The sequence below is a fragment of the Carettochelys insculpta genome, chromosome 1, assembly GCF_033958435.1.
Source record: "Carettochelys insculpta isolate YL-2023 chromosome 1, ASM3395843v1, whole genome shotgun sequence".
Taxonomy (NCBI): domain Eukaryota; kingdom Metazoa; phylum Chordata; order Testudines; family Carettochelyidae; genus Carettochelys; species Carettochelys insculpta.
The window spans coordinates 26,714,354-26,737,749 of record NC_134137.1 but is presented as its reverse complement, the minus strand read 5'-3'; the positions used below and the strand labels follow the sequence as shown (position 1 = coordinate 26,737,749).

The window sequence follows — 23,396 nt, the reverse complement described above, 5'->3', positions numbered from 1 at the left end:
CTGTCCAGGAGAGGCCCCTTTTCTTCTCTTCTGGAAAGGGCTCTTGGGATCTTTGTGAGGGCTGAGGGGGAGCCTTGGGGCTCAGGGGGCTGCTAGGCACTGGCCATGTGGCCTGGGTTGTTGTCGGGGGTAGCTGAGCAGGCGGGCTGCTGGGGGCTGGTGTGCTCACAGCTTGCCTGCTCTCAGCTTCCTGCCATGGGGTTTCCAGGTCCGTGTGGCTTTAAGAGAGGCTGAATGTGTGGGTCATAGAGCTCCACTCTGTGGGGCAGGGCATCTCCGCGCTCCGGCTGGGCGCCATCGTGGAGGACTCCTCTTTTGAAAGAGTGGGCTGTGGAGCTTCCACACGTGCCTTCTTTTAATGCTGTTTTTCGACGGGGTGCGCTCTTCCCAGTACAGGATCGGGGTCCGGCTTTCAACGTCTGGACCACGCTCCTCCAATTTCCAATTGAAAGGGTGCGTGATGCGTGTAGACACTCCCTCTGTTCGTTTGAAAGAGGGCCGGTCTTTTCGAAATAATGTGCATGTGTAGACGCAGCCTATGAGACACATAAGCAGAGCCCATGTTACCAAGGAAAGTGTATCTGGCACTAGGAAATAACTTTTTTCTGACTAGTCACTGGATGAGTGCTCCAGAATGGCATATAGGCATGTGCTGCTGGAGGAGCCATCTTGTGGCCAGTGAAGACTGGTGATGTTTTTGCAAGGTCAGGCAGCTAAACTTGGGGTCTTAGCCAAATTCCAGTCTAGATACTTGGGACTATCATAGCTCTTCCGATGCTTTTTTGCAGCGCCATTCTAACCTTGAATACCAACTCCTGCTAGACGCATGATCAGATATAGCTTCTGGGAATGAGAGCAAAATACACCCAGAAAGAAGCTTGCAGCTCTATTTCTATTTCATTCCCATCTTGGCTAAATTAGGCTCAGATCCAGACTGAAGAGCCATCCAGACTGGCTAAAAATCTGCTAAAAGGTTGTTTGTCCAAGAGATGAGAATATTTTCCTGAGAGCTGAGTGTGCCCATCCTTGTTTTACACTAACTGGGCCTTGCTCCCACCTGTTGGGAGACGAGGGGCAGTAAACATAAAGAAATGCAAATAATACCTGGGCAAGCAGCCCCTTCCTGTACCGCCTCTTGGCTCTTCATCCTGCCTAAATTATGTACATTTCCCCTGAAGTTATAGTTGAACACACTGTTTCCATTCCCTCTCCTAAAATGTTATATAATGTCTAACTGTTAAGTAACAGTTAAACACTTGTTACCCACCAAACCAGCAGGCAAAGGTCCAACTTCTTAAAGGCTATGTCTACACTAGCCAAAAACTTCGAAATGGCCATGCAAATGGCCATTTCGAAGTTTACTAATGAGGCGCTGAAATACATATTCACCGCCTCATTAGCATGCGGGCGGCCGCAGCACTTCGAAATTGACGCAGCTCGTCGCTGCGCAGCTCGTGCAGATGGGGCTCCTTTTCGAAAGGACCCCGCCTACTTCGAAGTCCCCTTATTCCCATCTGCTCATAGGAATAAGGGGACTTCGAAGTAGGTGGGGTCCTTTCGAAAAGGAGCCCTGTTTGGACGAGCTGCACGGCGGCGAGCCACGTCAATTTCGAAGTGCCACGGCCGCCCACATGCTAATGAGGCACTGAATATGTATTTCAGCGCCTCATTAGTAAACTTCAAAATGGCCATTTGCGTGGCCATTTTGAAGTTTTTGGCTAGTGTAGACATGGCCAAAGTGCTTTGGGCTCTTCTCTCTGTACTTTGCTGCATGGTAGAAAGACATTGGGGTTTTCTTGCTGTTTCAACTGCTCTAAGGAAGTGTTCAGCAGTCTCAATGAACCACCATTTGGAAATGCATCGGATTTGACATTACTTTTGTCCTATGCTCCCTGTTTGCATTTCCACTCCAGGCTGGCCTCTAAACTACAACTACAGTGTGAATGTAGGCGATCAGCTTCACTAAATGTATGCAAGACTGGGAGGCTGAAAGCTGTAATAGCTACTCAGAGGCTAAGAAAAATGGCTCACAGAGGGTGCAGAATATTCTGCTATGGCTTTGGAAGATCATGTAATGCAAAGGGAATGTCATAAAAATACCAGTAGGTCACAGGGGAAGCTGGTCAGAGACTGGTGACATAGCTGAGGGCCTAGCCCTGTGAAGTGCTAAGCTCCACGCCCTCCCACTTCCTTTGCTTCAGAGCCACAACTGGGTATTTTTGTGGCCATGGCAAAATAATATTTTGCCCCCTCCAAATTAAAAAAAAAAGTCTGAAGTGATATTTATGTGCCCCTTGATTCCTGCGAGTTCCACCAGCCTCCCTCCAGCACCCCACAGCCCCATGGCCCCATCCCACCCCTGCAGCCCTTTTCTGCCATCTTTCCCCCTTCTGCACTCCCCTGCCCTCCCCCACACACACTGCCCTCTAGCTCTCAAAGCCCTCTGCCACCTTTCTGCCCTGAACTGCAGCAGATGGTGCCAGTGCTCAGCCCTGCCCTTTGCCCAGGGCTCTCCCCTGCTCATCAGCAGGCTGTGGCATAGGAGCTGGGGCAGGCAGAGCCTGGGGCTGTCCAGAGCTTGCTCCAGGCCAGGGATCTGGCCCTGGGGAAGGGATCTCCCCGCCTGCACTGTCTGCACACACCCCACAGGGAGCAGCTGCGGTTCATCCAGGGCTCCGAGTGCAGATGGAGGTGGCAGCAGTGTGGGACTGGGAATCTCAGCCCCAGATGTGTGGAACAGCTCAGCCCCAGCTACCTCCTGGAGCAGGGGGTAGAGCCCTGCAGTATGGAAGAGGGAGAAAACCCCTTAGCTCTTGGAAGCTGCCCATTCAGGCCAGGGCAGTGGCCAGCCTAGACAATCCAGTAAGAGAGGGGGAGGGGCCTTGCAACTTACCGGAGCTGCACCCCAGATTACGCTGTGCCCGGGGTGAGCGCTCCACTTGTCCCACCCTCGCTACAGTGCTGCTTTGTTTGTACATCACTGAGCACCAACACTACTTATTAAACAATGACTAATATTTGTTGCAGGGCAGGAGAATGACCCGAGTCACCACCCCAGATGAAACAACATTAATTTTTAGCATAAACACAGGCCGGGAACATTTAAGGTGAGCAGCAGAAGCTTCCATCCGCTATTGTTCCATGCTCACAGGTGGTCCTAAAGAGACTGTTTGCCCCTTCCTCCAAATAGGTAACCTTTAATGCACAAAATGGAACAAACGCACGGTTCTCTGTGCCTTAAATATTGCGTCTGTTCTGGTGCGGCTATGGTCTGCAGAAGTCGGTCTGTCCCACGAAAGCTCACCACCTAATAAATTATTTTGCTAATCTTTAAAGTGCTACTGGACTGCCTTCTTGTTTTGAGGGCATTGAGAGTTCCTAACTAGAAGAGCATTCCATCCCCAGCATGCTGCTGTTAGCTTTTTTGGTGGATTTAAAAGAAAGACTAAGTGAGAATGACGCCTCTTAAGACAGCATACCTGGAACACGTAGCATGGTTAGTTCTACAAGGCTGCTCCCAATTACTCTCTATGAGCAGGAGGGCACAGGCTGCTTTGATCAAGGTGGAAAGCTGCAGCCTGAACATTTGGGATGGCATTTTTTTTTGTGGCTCAGCTCTGCTCCCAATGACAGTCCAGGGGATTCTCAAGGCAAGGTCTCTGTAGGAGGCACTCCTGTATAAGAGAGGCAGACGACTGCACAAACTCCATTTTCTGCAGCTTAGAGGCAGCTGTCGGTCTGTTGCTGAGCTGCCAGTGAGGGTGAGCTGCCCTAGGAGGGTGAGGGGAAGTGTTGGATTGTACACTATACTTGTGTGATAGCCTGACCCTGTGCAGAATGGGGAAAAAGGAAAATGGAGCCCAAAAGAGTAGAAGAAGGGAAAGGGGTTCCAACGCATCCCACACGATTACCTGCAGAAAGCTGGCAAGTTCAGCCTTTGAGGTTCAAGGCTGTGGTCAGGCAGCAAGGGAGGAGCCACTCAACTGCTCGGATATCAGTTCAGAGGGAAGTCTGCTGGCAATCTCCATGAGGTAACGCCTCCCAGCACTAACTTCTCCTACACACCTACTTCTGTCCCCTCAGACAGAATTTAAAGCATTTAAATATCTGTTAGTCTATATGGTGCCACAGGACTTCTTGGTGCTTTTGAAGATACAGACTAACACAGCTACCTCTGTGATGCTGACAAAAGACATTATTTTAAATTATTCAGTCAGAACTGCTTAGTGTTGTCATAACAAAGGTCACTGCTTTTAGAAGACGGTAACACTAATTTATTTCGTGTGATTTTCATTAAAAATTATTATGAAATTTCACTGTATGTTTATCTTAAAATATGTTTCCAAAGATTTTAGGCATAGCAAAGGATAATAAGGTACTGATTTTGGTGGAGGGTTCTCTTAAAATTAGTTCATTGAATAGCCAGAAGTAAAAGGGAAACATATTCGTCCAGCTATGTAGGAGAAAAGGAATGTTGTCCATTTAAGGGCTGTCTTCAATGAGGGGAAGGGTGCACGCTGGGGGACGGAGGACAGTGAAAACAGAATAGGGATTGATAAAAAGGACAGGAAGATTTTTGGAAATACATTTTTGTACTATAGTAATTAAAATTAAAAATTATTTTAGATCAGGGTTGAAGAATTTATTTTAAAAAACTCTCTGAGGACCCCATCATTTAAAACTAAAGCCAAATACTCAGATTGTACATCTAAATATCTACGCAAGGATTTTTTAGAGATGTGATTATATAAGCTTCAGCCACAAATTAATTAAATGTTTAAAGCAGTTTTTAAACTCAGGGCCTGTAGACATAGTAATGCACAATGGTTTTTGTCAGTGAATTCATGGTGGCACATGCCTGTTAAATGGTTTTAATACCACTTAATGTCTCTTTCCGGGATTCTGTGTTAAGCTAATCAGTCTGACAAGCTGGAAGGGTTTTCACTTTTAAGTGAAACAGATCCACATCAGGGGAAGAGTCAGAGGTCTACAAGCTGCAGGAGCCTGTTGTGGGAACCTTCAGGAGTGGCCCAAAGAGAGGGAGAGGTTGAGCGGTAAGACCCAGAGGAGTATCACAGAGGTAGCCGTGTTAGTCTGTATCTTCGAGAACAGCAAGAAGTCCTGTGGCACCTTATGGATTAACAGATATTTTGGAGCATAAGCTTTCATGGGCAAAGACCCGCTTCGTCTTTGCCCACGAAAGCTTATGCTCCAAAATATCTGTTAGTCCATAAGGTGCCACAGGGCTTCTTGTGGTTCTTGAAGACCCAGAGGAGGCATTTCCTCCCTTTGCCTCTTATAGCTGCTGCCCGTGCATATTAATAAAAACAGGACCTTTAATTTCAGTGTATTGTTCTAGTAATCAAAGAGATCAAATCAGTTCCGCAGAGTTATCCTCCTCCAGAACACTGGTTACAGAAGATCACCCAGCTGCCTTCCCCCTAGCTCAGCAGCCAGCATGGGAGGACTAATTCTTGCTTTATTGTGCCAGTCGTGGCAGTCCTAAAAATGTGAAGGGGGAGAAGGAGCAACACATGAGCACCCGCAGCTGAAAGTACTGGCCCAGGTCTTTTTTAAAGTGAGCCCCAAACTAAATGCCTATATGTGTGTGTGCTTTTCAAAGGCACCGAGCACTCTGCAGTGCCTAGGGAAATCAGCGAGCACTTCAGCCCTTTATTTAGATGCTTAAATATGGATTTATTCAGTGCTTCTTCCAGTGCCGCACAGCCCTACTGCAGGGTTCAGGCCCTCTCCTTGGCCCAGAGCAGAGATCACAGGCTCAGCAATCATCCAGCATTTCAGAGCTGCTCACACCCAGCCCTTCTGGGGGTTTCAGTGCTGCTGACAGAGTAGCTAGTTACAGTGCAGCCTCCTCTTCTGTACCCTTGGTAGGCAGTTCTTTCCTGGACAGAAGCTCTGCCCCCTGCCCTCTGCACCCCATTCATACCTTCAATGCTCTATATGCACGCAGGCCAGGCTTTGTAACATGGCCCTTTGCTTCCCATCAGAGGCTAACAGCACGTTACACAGAGCTTGACTGCCCTGGGGACATAATTATCCCTGCTTTACAGGTAAAACGAACCAGCAAGTGTAGAAATTTCCCCAAGTCTGGCGTGAGTCAGCTTGGCAAACAGCAGAATCTGGGAGCTTATTTTTACATTTCCCCACAGCCCCAGGAGCAATTTCTTTATTTACATATAGAAAACATTTGCCCAAAGTGTCAATTACTTCAGAGGACTAAACCTAGATGAGTGATTGGCACCGATACCAGGTCAGCCATGTTTTACTGGCTTTTAAGTGATAGAAAACTCACACAGGTATTGGCCAGTCATCTTGGGCTTGATTTCCACCTGACTGAAGGACATGTCATTGTATACACCAACCATGCTGCCCACCATCTCTGGGAGAATGATCATGTCACGCAGATGACTACCTCCAGCTTCTCCATGGGAGGGACCTCGTTCTTGGCCTTGTGAAGGTGCTGCAGGAGGGAGTGCTGCTTATGACACAGGCCCAAATCAGACACCTGCACTGATGAGCTCTGTGCAGATGCATCCGCTGCTTGTAGGACATACCCAGCAGCTGATCTTGGTCAAAACCTGGACAGGTGCATTTCCTAAAGGTAGATTTCTTCTTCTGTTTGACTTCCACCATCTTATCTGCATCTCTTGGGAAAGGACAGTGTGACCGCCCACATGTAGACTCAAACCTGGGACCACTGGAGCTTAGACCGGGAACTTCTCCAGTTTGAGCCAAAAGCCAATGTCCTCTCAGCTCAAGCTGTAGAAGAGATCCTCTGTAAGTAGCCTAAATGCTGCTACGTAGGACAGTGAACCACATCTAGGTGTGTGGGTTACCCTGTCACCCAGCCTTCTGCTTGAACCAGTTGACCACAATGCAGGCATCCAGGATTTTCAGCCTAATCATTGGCAGTTTTAGTCATGCCCACAAGCCAGTACAGTAAGTGAGGAAGGTTCACCCCTCTAATGTTTCAGAGCAAGGAGACATTCTGGGAAAGTTTGTTATATCACTCAACTGAAACCATGTTATCACATTCCAGCTGACAGCTTTCCAGGACTCTTCGGTTCTCTTGTTTATACACCACAATCATTTTATATCCCACCAAACTGAGACTATGAGTAGAATCTCACCGTGCCAAAACAGCAACACCAAGGAATATTTAGTAGTCATTACTTGTGCACTTATTATCATGGCAGGCCAGGAAGAAGATAAAAGGAATCCAGTGGGTATAAAATAATGGTCTTATCAAACTGCTTTCCAGGAGAGAATTTATTTAACATTTTCAATGAGTTTTTCCAATCACTGTGTTTGAACAAACATATTTCATACTGAAACCAGGCTGCTTCAGATTTGTTGCAACTCGGATTGTGGTTATACTTAGTCAGAGCTCTGGATGGACCACATCAAGGACTTGGTGTGGGAATATTCCATGCAGTCTAGACTATCTTGCTTAATTCCCAGCATTGTACGTCTGCTCTTGGTTTATATTAGAATATTCATCAGGGAACAAAACACCATTTAAAAGTGAAGAGAACAGTTCTGGATGCAGCTTGTTGAAATGTTGTTTGACTTGAATTTAACAAAGCTATGAATGGCCTAGCTGAATTCTGAGGGTGGCCACATGGAAAGCAATCACAATGATGGCTTTTATTTGTGGATAATGCTTGCATTTTCCATGCAGTTAGATCAAATCAAAACCAAGTTGAAAGATGCATGACAGGTGTAGGCTGTGAGCTGCAGGCAGCTTCCAAATATGAAGAAAAGGAAAACCTCGAATGAGAATTCACTTGGTTTCAGAGAGGCAGCCCAAGGCATAAGCATCCCTTAAACTCCATCCTGAGAGTGTAACCATTAACAAGGCCTTCTGATGGGTCTCTGCGCTGGGCTGAATTTAACCCACGATCTACAATGAGTCACATGAACACACTGAATTCAGCTGACATGTGGCTCCATTTCTGCATTTCTTGCCTCTGATGACTTTCATGGGAATTTGGAGTATACAGAGAACTGAGACTATGGTTCCAGGTTTCACTTTAAACATCAGAAAAGAAACATGAATTTGTAAGGAAGAGGGATTCTGACGACAGTAGTTCTGAACAGCACGTACACATGACAAACACATATTGTTTCAGAGGAGAAATGGACCGCCAGCAGAAGGCAGTGCCACCCAACTGAAGTAAATGGAGTGGCACCTGTGAATTGGACCAAGGTCCTCTCTTAGAAGAATCAGGCAGGAAAACCAAATTACAAACCATCTCAACATTTACGCATCCCTAAAGTTCTCCAGAGAACCCTCAGCCCCCTGTCCTGTCACTACAGCCTCTCTCACCACACACCTGCTCAAGAAAATGACCTTTGGCTATGTCAGACCATGGAGGGGTGTGGGCTCCACAGTCAAAGGGCTGGCACGGAGAATACTCTGCCAGCAGCACCTTTTCTTGTATAACAAGGCAGTGCCAGCTCAGCTGTGTTTGCTGATCCCAACTACAGTATGTTGCAGGAAGAGTCTGTGGGTCAGGAAGGGGAGGTGGGATAGGGCCAGGGGAGGGGAGTGTGGGAATGAGGGCACAGAATGGGGTAGGGGACCAAGGGGAGAGGAAGGGGACGGGCCAGGAAGCAGTGGGGAAAGGAGGAATGGTCTAGGGAAGAGACGGGGACAGAAGAATCCAGAGGGATGCAGGAGCCTGGCATGCAGTGGCCCATTGGCAGCAGCAGCAGCTGGGACTCCCTGGTTAAGCAGACCCATTGAGTCCTTGTCCTGATAATCCCCATCTCCCCTTCACCTAGACGACCCCAGTGAGCTCCCTGCACTTGGACTTCCACATCACTGAGCCCAGCCAGCTGCACTCAGATCTACTCTCCAACAAGACCCACTCCCCCGCAGCACCCAGACCCCCTGCTGAAACCCCACACATCCAGACCCCGCTGCCAAGCCCCAGCCACCTTCACTTGGCTCCGCCTATGGAGTCCCATAGCCCCTGCAATCAGAACCCTACACTGAGCCCCTCCCTCTGCATCCAGAATGCCCACCCCAAGCCACCTGCACCCAGACTGCTCCACACAGACCCCTCTTAGCCCCCACCTAGATTCCCCCATGCCTGGATCCCCCCCACACTAGGCCCCTCTGCACATGGATCCTGCTGAGGTCAGCCTGCCTGACCACATGCAATGCACCTGGTGCAGGGGAGCAGGGCCCTGGGGTGTTTCTGGGGCAGGCCCAGCCCTTGCACTGTGTTATGGTTGGGTGCAGCCTCCCTGTTGAGTCTCAATCCCTGGGGAAAGGAGAGGGCTGCAAGGCAATTTTCCCCCCTCCATGTAACCAATGGCCTGTGTTACCCACTGCCAGGCTGGAGTGTCCCCATTTATTTATGGGCAAATAAAATTTGCATAACTTTGAAGAATTTTAAAATACTGTGTGCAGGATATTTATTTTTTGTCCAGAATTGTTAATTTTTGGCTCAACATTCCCTCAGGAGTAACCTTTCACATCCATCGGGAACCAATGGCAACCTCTGTGTATGCTCTGAAAATAAGTGTACCTAGAGGCTGCTCTAGTGATCATAAACAGCAAAAAGTCGTTACAAACTCCTGTCAAATCACCATCAACATAGTTTGTCAACACTAAAACATTCAAATAAAGGTGTGCCTGGCTGACTTTGAGAGAAGCTATGAAACTGAATGTATGGGGAGATCGTTCATGAAAATCTTAAATATTACCCTGCAAGGTTACAAAGTTCAGTGCCTTGTAATTTTGCCATGTAAGTGTCAGTTGTAACCGTGGCAAAGCCTGTCCAGGGACAGGCTGAATTTGTGCACATATCAGTTCACAAAGCCTGGGCGTTAACATTTGCAAGCGTACAATATAACATACAAAGTCATCTGGCAAAATGAAGCTTCCGGCAGAGGCCTGACTTTAGGGCTGCTACTTCCCTCCTTGGAAGTGATTCTGTCCCCAGGAGTGAGCAGCTGAGCAATGATGGCAGACTCTTGTGAAGGGAGAGCCACGGGCACAGATGGAGGAGCTGCTTCGTCCAGCATCACAGGGGGCTGGACAGGGAAACCCCAGAAAAAGCACGTTTCTTGAGTACAAACTTCAAGTCATCGTCCCTCTCTGGGCCTCTATTGTGTAGCTGTCTGCAAGTCTACATGAAAACAGGGGGTCCAGAGGGGGATTAGGTTTCTCCCCAGAACAGTTCTCCATTAACCCAGCCTCTGCATTTGTTTTGATGAGAGAACAATTGATTCAGGCCATCCATTCAGTACCGTCTTTCAGGCTGGGATGGGAGTTTACTAGACAGAGGCCCCCAGCGAAGGCCCTATTGCCTAGGTGCATTCTGCCTAAAGGAGGAGTACTGCTGAGGGAAACCAGCGAGTTTGGACCTCTGAGAAACTCCCGGACAGGCTATCCTGGCCTGGTGAGTGTGCTGTAGGGCAGGGAGTAGGCATAAGTCAATGGGAGCCAAGTAGACAGGATGAAAAAGGCTGTCTGCTTCATACAGCACTCCTTCCGAGTGGAGCTGGGGCAGCGTGGGTGGTTGGTGACCGCCTGGCTTGGAAGGCAAGCCCCCCCCGAGCCCCATGCCTTCTATATCCACCAGCAACCAGTTCACGTCCCTACCACCACTGTGGTTGCTGCTGGCCTCTGCCCAGCCATCCCCAACGTGGCTGCTGGCCCTTGACCCTGCTCCAGAGTAGCACCTCCAGCCTGGGATAGTGTGGCCCCAGCCTGCTCCAGCCCCAGAGAGTCAGCAGGCAGCATGGATGCAGCCTGTCCTGGAGCTCTGGGGAGTCACAGGTGGCATGGCTGCAACCTGGCCCAGCAGGCAGTGCAAACCCAGCCTTCCCTGGCCCCAGAGCACTGGAGAGCTGACAGGCAGTATGGCTGCAGCCTGCCCCAGCGCACTGGTGAGCCAGTGAGTGACACTGCAACTGCCTGCCCCAGCCCCAAAACTCTGGAGAGCCACCCAGAACGCACGGCCCAGGGAGGACGGGGACACATGACCCACACTCCTGACAAACACGAACTGCATCCCCAGCCCAGTGCTAGACAGACAGAGCAGCAGCGGCATGGCCCCCAGCCTGCCCGTTCCAGTCTCTGACACCATACCAGCCGGCTGGGAGGGGAAACCTGGGGGACTCTGCGGATGATGGGTGGGGCCGGATTAGCAGTTGAAGAAGGCATTACTGTCCCCTGCCTACGATACCTGGCACCCATGTGGGGCAGGAGGGAGTTCCCCTCTCTTACCCCAAGATATCGGACCTGGGCAGGGTCTTGACTCTGACGGCACCTTTCAGGTTGCTCCAGTGAAGGCTGTTGTTATATGGTAATCTCTAGTCAACCCTACAGTAACACATTGATATTTAAGGCAAACTGGCTCAGGAGAAATGTCTTGTTGCTTTTTGTTCAACTTCTCAGGCCAGCACTTTCAGCCTGATCCTGCAATATTATTTGAGCCAAATTTTAACTGTCTGAATCTGGAGCACACTCGTATGTGCTTCTCTGAGAACAGGAGGAAATTGTCTGAGATGTCTCATTGACCTTCATAACATAACTATGGAAATATTTGCAGTTAAATAGTAGCAGAGCAGTCCAAGCAATACTGAATAACTCTGCCTGAGCAGAACACATGTCCATAGAGTCAGTGGGAATTGATACTGATGTCGGATATAAATCAGCAAGCCAAAAAGACAGAGTTAAATATTCATCTGAGCACTCAAAATGCTTTCCTTTTAGATAAATCTCTCTTTGTATCTGCGTTCATTCCAGGGTGAAAAGATCAAAAGCCATCCAATGGCCATCGCTGATAACAATTCCCAGTTCCCAAGCAGGTATTGTCACTTTGGGATCATAATTAGCATATAGTAAAACAAGCAACTGACCTGGAAGAAATGATGAGTTTGTGGCTAATGTACAGGATGAGTGCGACATCTACTAAGGCATGGGTGTTCTGCACTCCTGTGTGACCTTGAGCTTTCTGTTCCCACTCTGGTTCCTGTATTATCCTCCCAGGGTAGACTCCTGTACAAGTGCCTCATACACGCAGGGGCTAGAGAGAGGTGCATTTTGGAGTAAGGCTTCAGGGCAGTTGGCTACACACCTGATCCAATCGTGCTCCTATTGCAGTCAAAGGGAATTTTGCCATTGACTTTAGTGGGACCACAATTTAGCCTATAGTATATATATGTCTTTCTTTGGGTGAGCCCTAATATATCCCTAATAGTCCAACTTGTGACTTTGACATGTTTGTGCATTGGTGCTCCATGTGGGAAGAACAATGAAAAGGCCTAGAAAGTAGTCTGTATGTTTGCTAACGGATGGAAGGCATGGGGTTGTTTAATGCTGATCTGTAGAAAAATCTGTGCATCATTTTGCATATATGTAACCATAATTTGGAGACAAGTGTGTTTGAAAAATTCATAAGCTCAGCCCCAGGAAGGAAGCCCTGGCAATGCGCTGTGCAAAACCCTACCCCAAACAGATATTAATTGGTTGTTATGATATGGGTAAGTCAAAGTGTCATAAAGCAGAAACATTAATACTTTTATGGATGAAAATCCTGGCTCCACGAAGTCAATAGGAGTACAGGAGTATGTTCTGTGCCCAGGTGTTCACATGGGCTAGGCGCGCCGGGTGCTGCTGCTATTTTCGCAGCGGTGGCATCCAGAGCTCTAGCTCCCTTTGAAGTGCCCAGCGGCTCTACTGTGCCACCCCATGCAGCTCCGAGAAGATGGAGGGCAGCGCAGCAAACTGAGCAGTGCTAATGGCAGACTACCCTAGGCTCCACCCCTTCTGTTCTGGGCCCTGCCCCTGCCAGGGCACAGAGCCGAGCCTCCCTCCCACCTTACTGCAAGGCCTAAAGTGGCTGTTGGAGCCACTGAATATGTTGATTGAAAAGGGCCACAATTTTACCTTATATGTAGTTCAGTTTTAACCTTAAGGCATTTCAGTGGACAAAGTTTTGAGTTGTTGCTGCCAAGCTTTAAATAATCATAAATGCCACTTTTACAGGGCTTATTTTCAGACTAATGAAACCGGCTGAGTGCCATTTTAAAGCTAAAGAGGATTTAAACTGGTCCTCGCTGGCAGGTCATTTATGGTCTGAACAACAGGTTGTTTTTTTAAGTCACTTTGTGCGTATGACAGACATCTAAAATATGTATCTTGAGCCATAGGCTTTAAGGGACTTAAGTCATTCAAATTCTTTTATGGGAACAAACAGTTATGAGTACAAATGAAAAAAGTGATAGACTTGACCAGAGTCTGGTATGAGAAAAAATTTAGTTCACCATATGGGATTCTCTGAGGCCTGTTCTTATCAGGTATAAAGAACAGTATATGTAATTTTGATTTACTTGTATTCAATTGCTATCACTTGTATTTACTTGGATTTCCAGTGACCCTAATCACAATTAGAGTCCCATTGGATTAGGCAGCAAATAAACACAGTAATAGGCAGATATCTATCTATAGATTTAGGGGGTAGCCTTGTTAGTTGGTAGCTTCACCAAAACAAAACAACAACAAAAACAACCAAGCAGCCTGTGATTCCCCAGGTTGTCCTTATTTCCCTTTTTATAGTGAAGCACTATCTTTGTCCTTCTCCTGCCCTCTAGGCTCTCTCCTGGAATCCATAACTTTCAAAGATGTTTGCTAATCCATAACTTTTCAAAGATGATTGCTAATATGGCCAACCATATGCTGCACTTTGTGATTCCAAAAGGGGAAAGAATGTAAGAGCTTGGGCCATGAGAACCCATGAAGACAAAGAGTCTCCAGGGAGAATGCTCAGTTTGCCCAGAAGGGGACTGAAAACTGAGCTCAGATAGGGCTGAAGATGCTAACAAGGGCCCAGCAACAGTCCTTTCCGGACCTTGGTTATATCTATACCTATCTATTTCTTTGTTATATCTATTCACTTATTAGCTAGACAGCCAAGACACTAAAGACTCACATAATGATGGTGATATCTCCTCAGTAAAATCCTTGGCTTCATCTGCACTGCAGCAATTTGTCGAAAGATGATCTTCCGGATGATCTCGTCCAGAAGATCTTCTTCCGAAACAGCACATCCACACACAAAAAAGCAGATCAAAGGAGCAATCTGCTCTTTCAAAAGAGAGCGTCCACACAGTCCCTGCTCTTTCGAAAGAACGGGCCAGGGATTAAACATCCGGCACCAAGAGGACCACTCTTGCAAATGAAGTGTCCCCGGAGCATCCACACATGCTCTGTTCTGAAAGAATCTTTCAGAAAAAGGCACTTTCCTCAACTGGGAGAGCAAGAGGGCCTCTGAAAGAAGCACCACATTCTTTCGAAAGGAATTTGAAAGAGTACATTTTGTGTGTGGATGCTCCGCTCGTTCTTACGGAAGAGGGCCTGATTTTGCTAAATGACTTGCCAGTGTAGATATGGCCTTTGAGTATTCTAGGATGTATTTCATCAGGACCTGGTGACCTTTAATTTTTATTAACATTTCACCAGGAGGGCGGTGAAGCACTGGGAAGTGTTACCAAGACAGGTTGTGGAATCTCCATCCCTAGAGGTTTTTAAATCCTGGCTTGACATAGTCATGGCTGAGATGATTCAGTAGGGGTTGATCCTGCTTTGGGCAGGGGGCTGGACTCAATGACCTCCTGAGGTCCCTTCCAGCCGTAGGATTCTATGATTCTATGATTCTCATTTTCATTAGCATCCATTATGTTAGACTAGTGTTTCCCAAGTGTAAAAGATTCACTTACCCCTTTTGGGACTTCGACCTTATCAGAAATACCCCTCTCCCAGTGCCATCCCAGTGCTTTTCTCCTGATTTTTGGTAATTTATTTTCTGCTGTGTACCCGCTGAAATCCTTTCGCATACCACCATTGGGAAACACTGCGTTAGACATTCAATTGCTACTAAACTTTTTGGTGCAACTTGAAGCAGAAAAATTATTTAGCACTTCTGCCATTTCCATTTTTCTGCTGTTATTGTCACCCCACTCCCCTTCATTGAGTAATGGGCCTACCCTTTCCATAGTCTTCCTCTTGTTCTTAACGTATTTGCAGAAAGTTTTCTTGTTACAATTTATGTCTATATTAAAAATTGTGGGCACTCAGATGTTACAGATGGGGCTATGTACGTATGACTGACTGACTGACAGACAGACAGACAGATAGATAGATAGATAGATAGATGGCTGAAAACCGTGTGGAATATGAGCCTATCATTCTTTCAGAGATGGTGTTGAAAGTGGTTAAACAGGCCCAGAGATGGGATTGAGAACCCTGGTGAAGGCCAACCATATATTGAACATTGTGATTCCAAAAGGGGAAAGAATATAAGAGCTTGGGTCATAAGAACCAGTGAAGACAAAGAGTCTCCAGGGAGAATGCTCAGTTTGCCCAGAAGGGAACTGAGAACTGAGCTCAGACAGGGCTGACAATGCTAACAAGGGCCCAACAATAATCCTTTCTGGATCTTTCTTATATCTATTCACTTATTAGCTGGAGGGCCAAGACACTGAAGACCCACATAGTGAGGTCAACAGCCTTCAGGCGCACCAGGAGTAGAAAAGGTCACAGCAGCACACCTAGCCAGCAGGAGGCACCAGTGAGAGGTGACTGCCTCTGACACCCTGGCTCAAGTCCCAGCTCTGATACAATTTGCCCATATGATCTTGGACAAATCACTTGATTTCTCTGTCTTGTGACTATAAAATGGAAGAAGTATTACCTCCTTTCTCTCGTTTGGTCAGTGTCCATTGCAAGCTTTCAGAGCAGGGAGTCTCTCTTACTGTGAATTTCTCTAGCACCTAGCACAAACTGGTTCTAGTCTTCATTGGGAGGGGGGCGGCCTCTAGTTTAGGTTTGCCTTAAAAAGAATTACCATGCGCAGACTAACCACAGCACCATCTGCTTCTTTCCAATGTGAATGATGTGCACTCCCTAATTCATTCTGCAGCAAAACTGTTCCGTGAGAGCCGGAGGCTGATCTGAGTTACACGGGTGTAAGTCCAGGCTCATTCAGCTGATTCTGTGGTCGTGCTGCAGCCTTATATCTGGGTGACCGAGACCAGAATCTGCCCAGTGACAATATAGCCCACACTGGAGAGGGGAGGTAGCAGACAGAGGTGAGGGCAAAGAGTACAAAAATGCCCTTTCTCATATTTACGGTTCCCATTTGTCTTTTAAAATCTAGACAAAGAGGTGTGGTAATCTCTGTATTCCACTGCCCATCGCATGAGCTGTACAGTCACCATCCACTGTGGTGGACATATGCCGTTCAAATGGACGGAGAGCTCTAATGCTCTTTAGAGGAAAGACCAATTGTGCCCATTAGCACCTGCTCCACGTGTATGTTCATTCTTCTCCTTTGCTCATGAGATTTTTATAAGTCTGCCCACATACCTCCATCACGCCAGCCATTCTAAGTACTCTACACTTGTTGCAGTGGTAGTTGTACACACTAAGAGGTACAGACTTGCCCACATTAAATAAGATCACAGGAAACTGAGTTCTGGCACTCCTTCAAATGATGCATCTCAGCTCAGGTTTTGGATATGCACTAAGGTCACTCATTGTTTTTCTCTTTGTTTTCACAATGCTGAGCAGTTGTACGCTCCCAAGTTCGATGCCTCAGTGCAGGAGACTCGTGCATCATCATGCATCAGTAAATGGCTTTTATCAGTACTGCAGCTGTCCTCCCTTCGGTGGAGTGATTTGTTTAGTGCTCGGAAGCCGCTGTTCATGCTTGCCAGTTAACTTCATAAGTTCTATTTTTAGGGCAACCTGGATGGCAGCAACAGCTCCTGAACTGACAATTTCAAGATAAGCTTTTGAGGCCTCAGAGAAAATATCTGCTTTAAAATTCTGAGTTCAGTAGAAAAATGGAAGAAATTGTGAGATACTGAGGAGACTCGGCAACACTTAGTGCCAATTTTACAGCTACACTCCAGTTGGTTTTAGTCAATCGTCCCCTCAGAACATCCCTTTTCCCCTCAAGGGATCAGGACTTCATTACTGAAAGTTTCCTACAACTTACTGAGGGCAGGTCTGCACTAGGCAGTGATGTGAATTCATCATCATCATCAACCACAGTGGGCTCAGTACCCATTGGTGTCTGATGACTTCCTCACTATTTCCTTCCGTCTTTCCCTGGCCAGTGCAGAGTGGCTTTGTTTCTGCAGACTAGCTCCACACCAATCTACTATATCAGTAAGTCAATTGTCAATATGCAAATTTAGCTGCAGCAACTGCATAGCTAGAACTGACTTATTGGCAATCCACTTTTCTGGCCCTCCTCACAGAGGGAGGTCAATGGGAGAAACTCTCCTGTTGACCTCCCTTAGTCCTCGCAATATTGAGGGGTACGGGGTCAACTGCCAACCCCAGGTAGCTCGATTTCATGCATCCCCATCAGGCGCATGAAATTGAACTCTGGAAGATCAACCCTGAACAGGCTGATCTACTGCATTGTATAGACATATGCTGAGCCTCCAGCATCCTTCCCTTATATTCTTTCAAACCTCTCTTCAAAGCCCCTCCTTTTGTGAAGCCTTCTTACCCCACAACAGTGTCTCCAGACCTCTTGCTCCGAACTATGGCCAAGTGAATCATTTCTGCCCAACTCCCTGATCCCATAACTGGCTTTGTGAGGTTACACCATTTTGTGGAGCTTGCCGGGCACCACCAATGGGAAGTCAGTTGCCATGACCTGAGATTGTCAGATATTTAGGGCCAAGACCTTGTATTTGTGTGTGTTTTGTGGAAGAATAATGATAGGGCGTCGGACTTTAGAGAAATGAATGCAAACTAAAAAGTGGATCATATGCTATCCAAGTCAAATTGGGCCCTAGTTATGACGTGACCATCTGTCCTGTATTAGGCGGGACAGTCCTGTATTTGGGAAGCCAGAAAGGTGTCCCGACTTATTTTTAAAAGGGTCCAATTGTCCTGTATTTGGGCCGTCCCCGCCGCCAACCTTTCTCCGAGCCTTGGCGAAGCTGGGGAGCCTGAGCGGCTGCCTCATCCCTGCCACTTCCCTGGGGAGTGGGGAGCGCCAGCAGCTGCGGCTTCCCCCGGGTTATATGGTGGGGGGAGCAGTGGCTGCCGCTTCCCTGAGGCTCGTGGGGTGGGAGGGGTGGCAGCAGCTGTGCCTTCCCTGGGGCTGCCACTTCCCCAGGGCTGGTGGGGGGGCCACAGCAGCTGCTGTCCTGGGGCCCCCTGGGAGGGCCGGCGGCTGGTGCCTCCTTTCCAGTTCCCCGGGGCTTGGTGGAGCCGGGATCAGCTATCCCTCCCGCCATATCTCCCTGTCCCATCTTAGGGACAGGGAGATATGATCACCCTACCTAGTTATCTTAAGCTGGATTCTTAGGCTGTGCCCAGGCATGTGAAATCTGAGCAAACCTCTCAGCTGCAGCTCTGTTCCATCAGCCAAAGGAAAGTAACTTCAAATAAAAAAAGTCCAAAGGCACCTGATCCACCTTCATTAGATTTAAAAGCGAACACTCGTGCAGAAGCAGGAGTGACATTTCAAAGCTAACCTTGTACAAACAAAACCAACACTTACATAACTGCAGAATTGATGGGTGTAGGCATGACAAGCCAGACCTGCCTCTGCCCTTTGTATACCCAGTGTGTCTAGACAAACTCACTTCTCAAACATAGCCCTTGTGATGTGTGGTTAATAAACATCACAGAGATGGGCCAAGTGCAGATAACTGCAGATATTTATTGGGCTGAGGCAATGAATAGCTGCAAGTCATTTTAAATAAAATCAGTATAAATCACTGAGCAAGTCTTGATAACTTTTTCATTAGTAGATTGTAATGTGCAATTTTCTGGTGAATTTTGCAGGTGATCAAACCTAGCCAACAGTATCACAGATTATTCTGACTTTATGTAAGAGAGTTAATACTGCTCCAGAGTTATGGTCAAAACAGTTTACTGTGCTTGCGTGGACAGCTTTGAAAGATGCTATTTGAAAGCCTATGTCTGCCACATGCCTTTTCTCATTTTTTAAAATGCAGCATGTCTTTAACCCCTGAGAGTATATCTTGTACACTGATAAGCTTTGAATGTTCTGTCTTTGCTCACTTTGAACAGTGTCCTTTCCCACGTGCAATCTAGCTAGGGCTTTATAGCTGCGTCTACACGTGCACGCTACTTCGAAGTAGCGGCACTAACTTCGAAATAGCGCCCGTCGCGGCTACACGCGTCGGGCGCTATTTCGAAGTTAACTTCGACGTTAGGCGGCGAGATGTCGAAGTCGCTAACCTCATGAGGGGATAGGAATAGCGCCCTACTTTGACGTTCAACGTCGAAGTAGGGACAGTGTAGACGATCCGCGTCCCGCAACGTCAAAATTGCCGGGTCCTCCATGGCGGCCATCAGCTCGGGGGTTGAGAGACGCTCTCTCCAGCCCCTCAGCTCACTGGTGGCCGCGTGGAGCGGCCCCTTAAAGGTCCCCTCCCCCGCCCTGACTACAGGAAGCTGAGGCAACGTGCAGGCTGCAGCCTGCACAGCCCTCAGCCCCTGACAGCGGCGATGGCTGCCCAGCAGCACCCCATCGCCCCCAGGGGACCCCCCCCAAGGGCAGCCAGGGCAGCCAGGCCAGCCAGAAGACCTGCCAGTCTGGGAAGCGGCAGCGGGGCCCCTCCTGGACGGAGGCCGAGCTGCGGGACCTGCTGGGGCTCTGGAGCGAGGAGGTGGTGCTCCAGGTAATGGGGAGCAAGAGGCGGAACGCGGATGCGTTCGCTCGGCTGGCCGATGGCCTGGCTGCCCGGGGTCACCCTGCCCGCACTCTGGACCATGTCCGGAGTAAGGTGAAGGAGCTGCGGCAGGGTTATGCCCAGGCCCGGGATGCGGCCAGCCGATCTGGGGCCGCCCCCGTCACTTGCCCCTTTTACAGGGAGCTCAGGGACATCCTGGGCTCCCGGCACACCTCCTCCCCTCCGGCCACCCTTGACACCTCAGCTGACGAGCCCCAGCAGGTCCTGCAGCCGGAGTCCGACCCGGAGGCAAGCCCCGCACCCCAGGGGCCCCCCCCGGAGGCCATCCCCGGGACATCGCGGCAGGAGAAGGAGGAGGAGGAGGAGGGGGGCTCCTCCTCTGCAGAATCCAGCCTGCAGATCCTCCTCCTGCCATCCCAGAGCAGCAGCAGGGCCACCGACCCCCGGGGATCTCCGGACCGTGGGAGCGGACCCACAGGTAGGTACCCCTCTCTGGTGGACACCCCGGGGCTTGAGGGGCGGGGGTAACAGAGATGTGTCCAGGGCCCCCTACACGCTCACATGGCCATGGCCCCAAGGACACCAGGGCCATGGCCCTCACACCACTGCAGCCATCAGCCCCTGCCCCCCCCCACCCTGCATGACAGTGCCATGCCCCATCCCCGGGCCAGGGGGGAGCAAAACCTCGAGGGGCCCCCGGGCGGAGGGGGTGGGACACCCCGCATCAGCAGCAGCATGTGATGGAGTGGGGGGAGTGCCAAAGGGAGACTCAGGCTACATATGAGCCACAAGAGCCGAGGAGCTCCCAGGGCCAAAGGAGGATCCTGGCACTACAGCTGGCAGGTGACACATCTGCCCTGAGCAAACAGGAGGGAGGAGCCGAGCTGGCTTGGAATTGGGGGGTGAGGGCGGGGGCCACAGGTAGAGGCTAGGGGAAGGGAGAGCTGGTAGGCAGCCAGCCAGAGGACGGGGAAAGCTGCATCCCAGAGGGGCCCCCCTTGGGGTCTTCTCCCCACGACGGGTTGGAAGGACTGTCTCTTCCGACAGCTGGTGCTGTCACTCCTGCCAGAAACTGGCCATCTGTGGCCTAAGAAAGCTCTCCTGCTCTCAGACCCTGCGGGGTGAAGTGAGAGTCGCTCCCACCAGGGGACGGGGTGCAGGGCAGGGGGACCCCTGAACCCCATCCATCACAGCAGCATCTCCCGGGGACGGGGATGGGGGACCTGCAGCACAGGGCGGGGGGCACAAAGGCCACGGCTCGGGGCCCACACTAACGCCTGTCTCCATTCTTCTTTCCCCCCTCCTCTCCTGTGTCCTGCACCTGCACCTGCACCATCCGAAGGACCGGAAGAGAGCGCCGGCGAGGCCTCGGTTGTCCCGGAGAGCCCTCCGGGACCCCCGCTCCAGGGCAGCCCCTCAGTGGAGGAACGACCGGCCCCGCGGAGGGCAAGACGGCGGACCCCGCGCCTACTACCAGCGGCGGCAACAGACCCCCAGCTGCTGGCCATCCTCCGCTGGCAGCTGGAGGTGTTGGAGCAGCACCTCCAGCTGCAGGAGCGGGCGCTGGCCTGGCACCAGGAGGCATGGGGGGCCTATATGCAGACATTCAACCGGCTGGTTGACTACCTGGCCCCCCATGCTGCGCCGGCCGAGCCACCGCCCGCCATGCCCGCTCCTGCAGCCCCACCACCAGTTGCTCCAGCCGTCGCCGGGCCGTCTGCCGTCGCCCCACCACCTCCCCGCGAGGGCCACAGCGCCGAGGGACCCCTGGAGCCACCCGAGACTCGCCGGCGCCGATACCTTCCGGTGCAGCCCGCTCCCACCCAGCCGCGGACCAGACTGCAGGCACGGCGGGGCTCCCAGCCGGGCACGCCCAGTGCTGGGCTGTAGGGGCGAGGGGCCCAGGACGTGGCCCCCCCCCTTGTTGTACATAGTTTGGACTGCTTTATTTTGGTGCCCCCGTATGCCCCGTCCCCCCCCTGTAAATAGTTCTCCCCGTTCTCCTCCCTGCTTTTCTTTTTTGTTGATGGTGCACACTTTTATTTGCTTTGTGGTTGTATTGTTTTATTTGTGCCCATCTTGATTTGGTTGAACGTTTGTTCCTCCTTTTTGGTTTGTGTGTCACATATTTATTTATTTACAAAAAAAAAAAAATTTCGTTAAGACAAAAAAAACGTTTACGTTCACCCACAAGTTCGTGCTGTCATTTCTCCAGGACAAGTGGGGGGGGGGCGGTGGGGTGCTCCATGGTGTGGGCGGTGGGGCAGGAGTGTGGGGGAGGAAGGGGCGGGCAGTAGGGGGCCTGGGCAGAGTTCACCCCACGGCCTGTTGGTCGAAGTGGGCCCGCAGGGCCTCCCGGACCCGGGTCCCCTCTGGGTCCACCTGCCGACTGGGGGCAGCAGGTGGCTGCACGTGTGCCCTGCCGGCCTCCACGGCCCAGCCCTGAAGAATGGTCTCCCCCTTGCTCTCCACGAGGTTGTGCAGGGCGCAGCAGGCACCCACAATCTGGGGGATGTTGTTGGGGCTGGCAACCAGGCGGGTCAGGAGACATCGCCAGCGTCCCTTGAGGCGGCCAAATGAGCGCTCCACCACCTGGCACGCACGGTTCAGGCGCTCGTTGAAGCGCTCCTGGCTAGCGGAGAGGTGGCCCGTGTAGGGATGCATGAGCCACGGCCGGAGGGGGTAGGCCGCATCTGCAATGACGCAGAAGGGCATGGTGGTGTCCCCCAGAGGGATCTCCCGCTGGGGGATGTAGGTCCCTGCCTCCAGCCGGCGGCACAGGCCCAAGTTCCGAAAAACCCGGGCGTCGTGGGTGCTGCCAGGCCAGCCCACGTAAATGTCCTGGAAACGTTCCCGGCTGTCCACCAAGGCCTGCAGGACAACTGAATGGTAGCCCTTCCGATTGAGGTATCGTCCTCCACTGTGGTGCGGGGCGTGGATGGGGATGTGAGTCCCATCCAGAGCCCCGAAGCAGTTGGGGAAGCCCAGGGTGGCAAAGGCGGCGACAGTGGCATGTGGGTCCCCCAGCCTCACGAGCCTGTGCAGGAGCATGGCGTTGATGGCACGCACGACCTGCAGAGAAAGCACATGGGACAGCCCCAATGAGGGGTGAGCAGGGTGTGCGTGGCCCTGCCCTGCCCTGGCCCCCCTTCCCTGCCCTGCCCTGCCCTGCCCTGCCCTCCCTGCCCTGCCCTGCCCTGCCCTGCCCTGGCCCCCCTGCCCTGCCCTGCCCTGCCCTCGCCTCCCTGCCCTGCCCTGCCCTGCCCTGGCCCCCCTGCCCTGGCCTGGCCTCCCCCTGTGGGTTCTCTTACCTCCATGAAGACAGCCCCGACGGTGGCCTTTCCGACACCAAACTGCTGGCCCATGGATCGGTAGCTGTCCGGAGTGGCCAGCTTCCAGACAGCGATGCCGACCCGTTTCTCCACAGGGAGGGCACGCCGCATGGCAGTGTCCCGGTGCCTGAGTGCGGGGGTGAGCCACTGGCACAGCTCCAGGAATGTCTGTCGGGTCATCCTGAAGTTCCTGAGCCAGTGGTCGTCGTCCCACTCCCCAAGCACCAGCCGCTCCCACCAGTCGGTGCTGGTGGGGTAGCTCCACAGCTGCCGGCGTGTGAGGCGGGGGGTGGAGCGGGGTGCTGCAGGGGTAGGGGTTGAGCCCAGCTGCCC

General features: G+C 50.8%; 1 long non-coding RNA gene and 1 pseudogene across 1 annotated transcript in view; one reads left to right on the top strand and one right to left on the bottom strand.

Annotated features, from left to right (window-relative positions):
- Positions 1-3,048: 3,048 nt before the first annotated feature.
- LOC142003983 (uncharacterized) overlaps positions 3,049-23,396 on the top strand; it is a 33,428-nt gene continuing 13,080 nt past the window's right edge. Inside the window, exon 1 of the long non-coding RNA XR_012642922.1 lies at positions 3,049-3,107. This is a non-coding gene — a long non-coding RNA (uncharacterized LOC142003983). The remainder of the gene's footprint in view (positions 3,108-23,396) is intronic.
- Positions 6,225-6,654, bottom strand: LOC142003975 (small ribosomal subunit protein uS19-like; annotated as a pseudogene).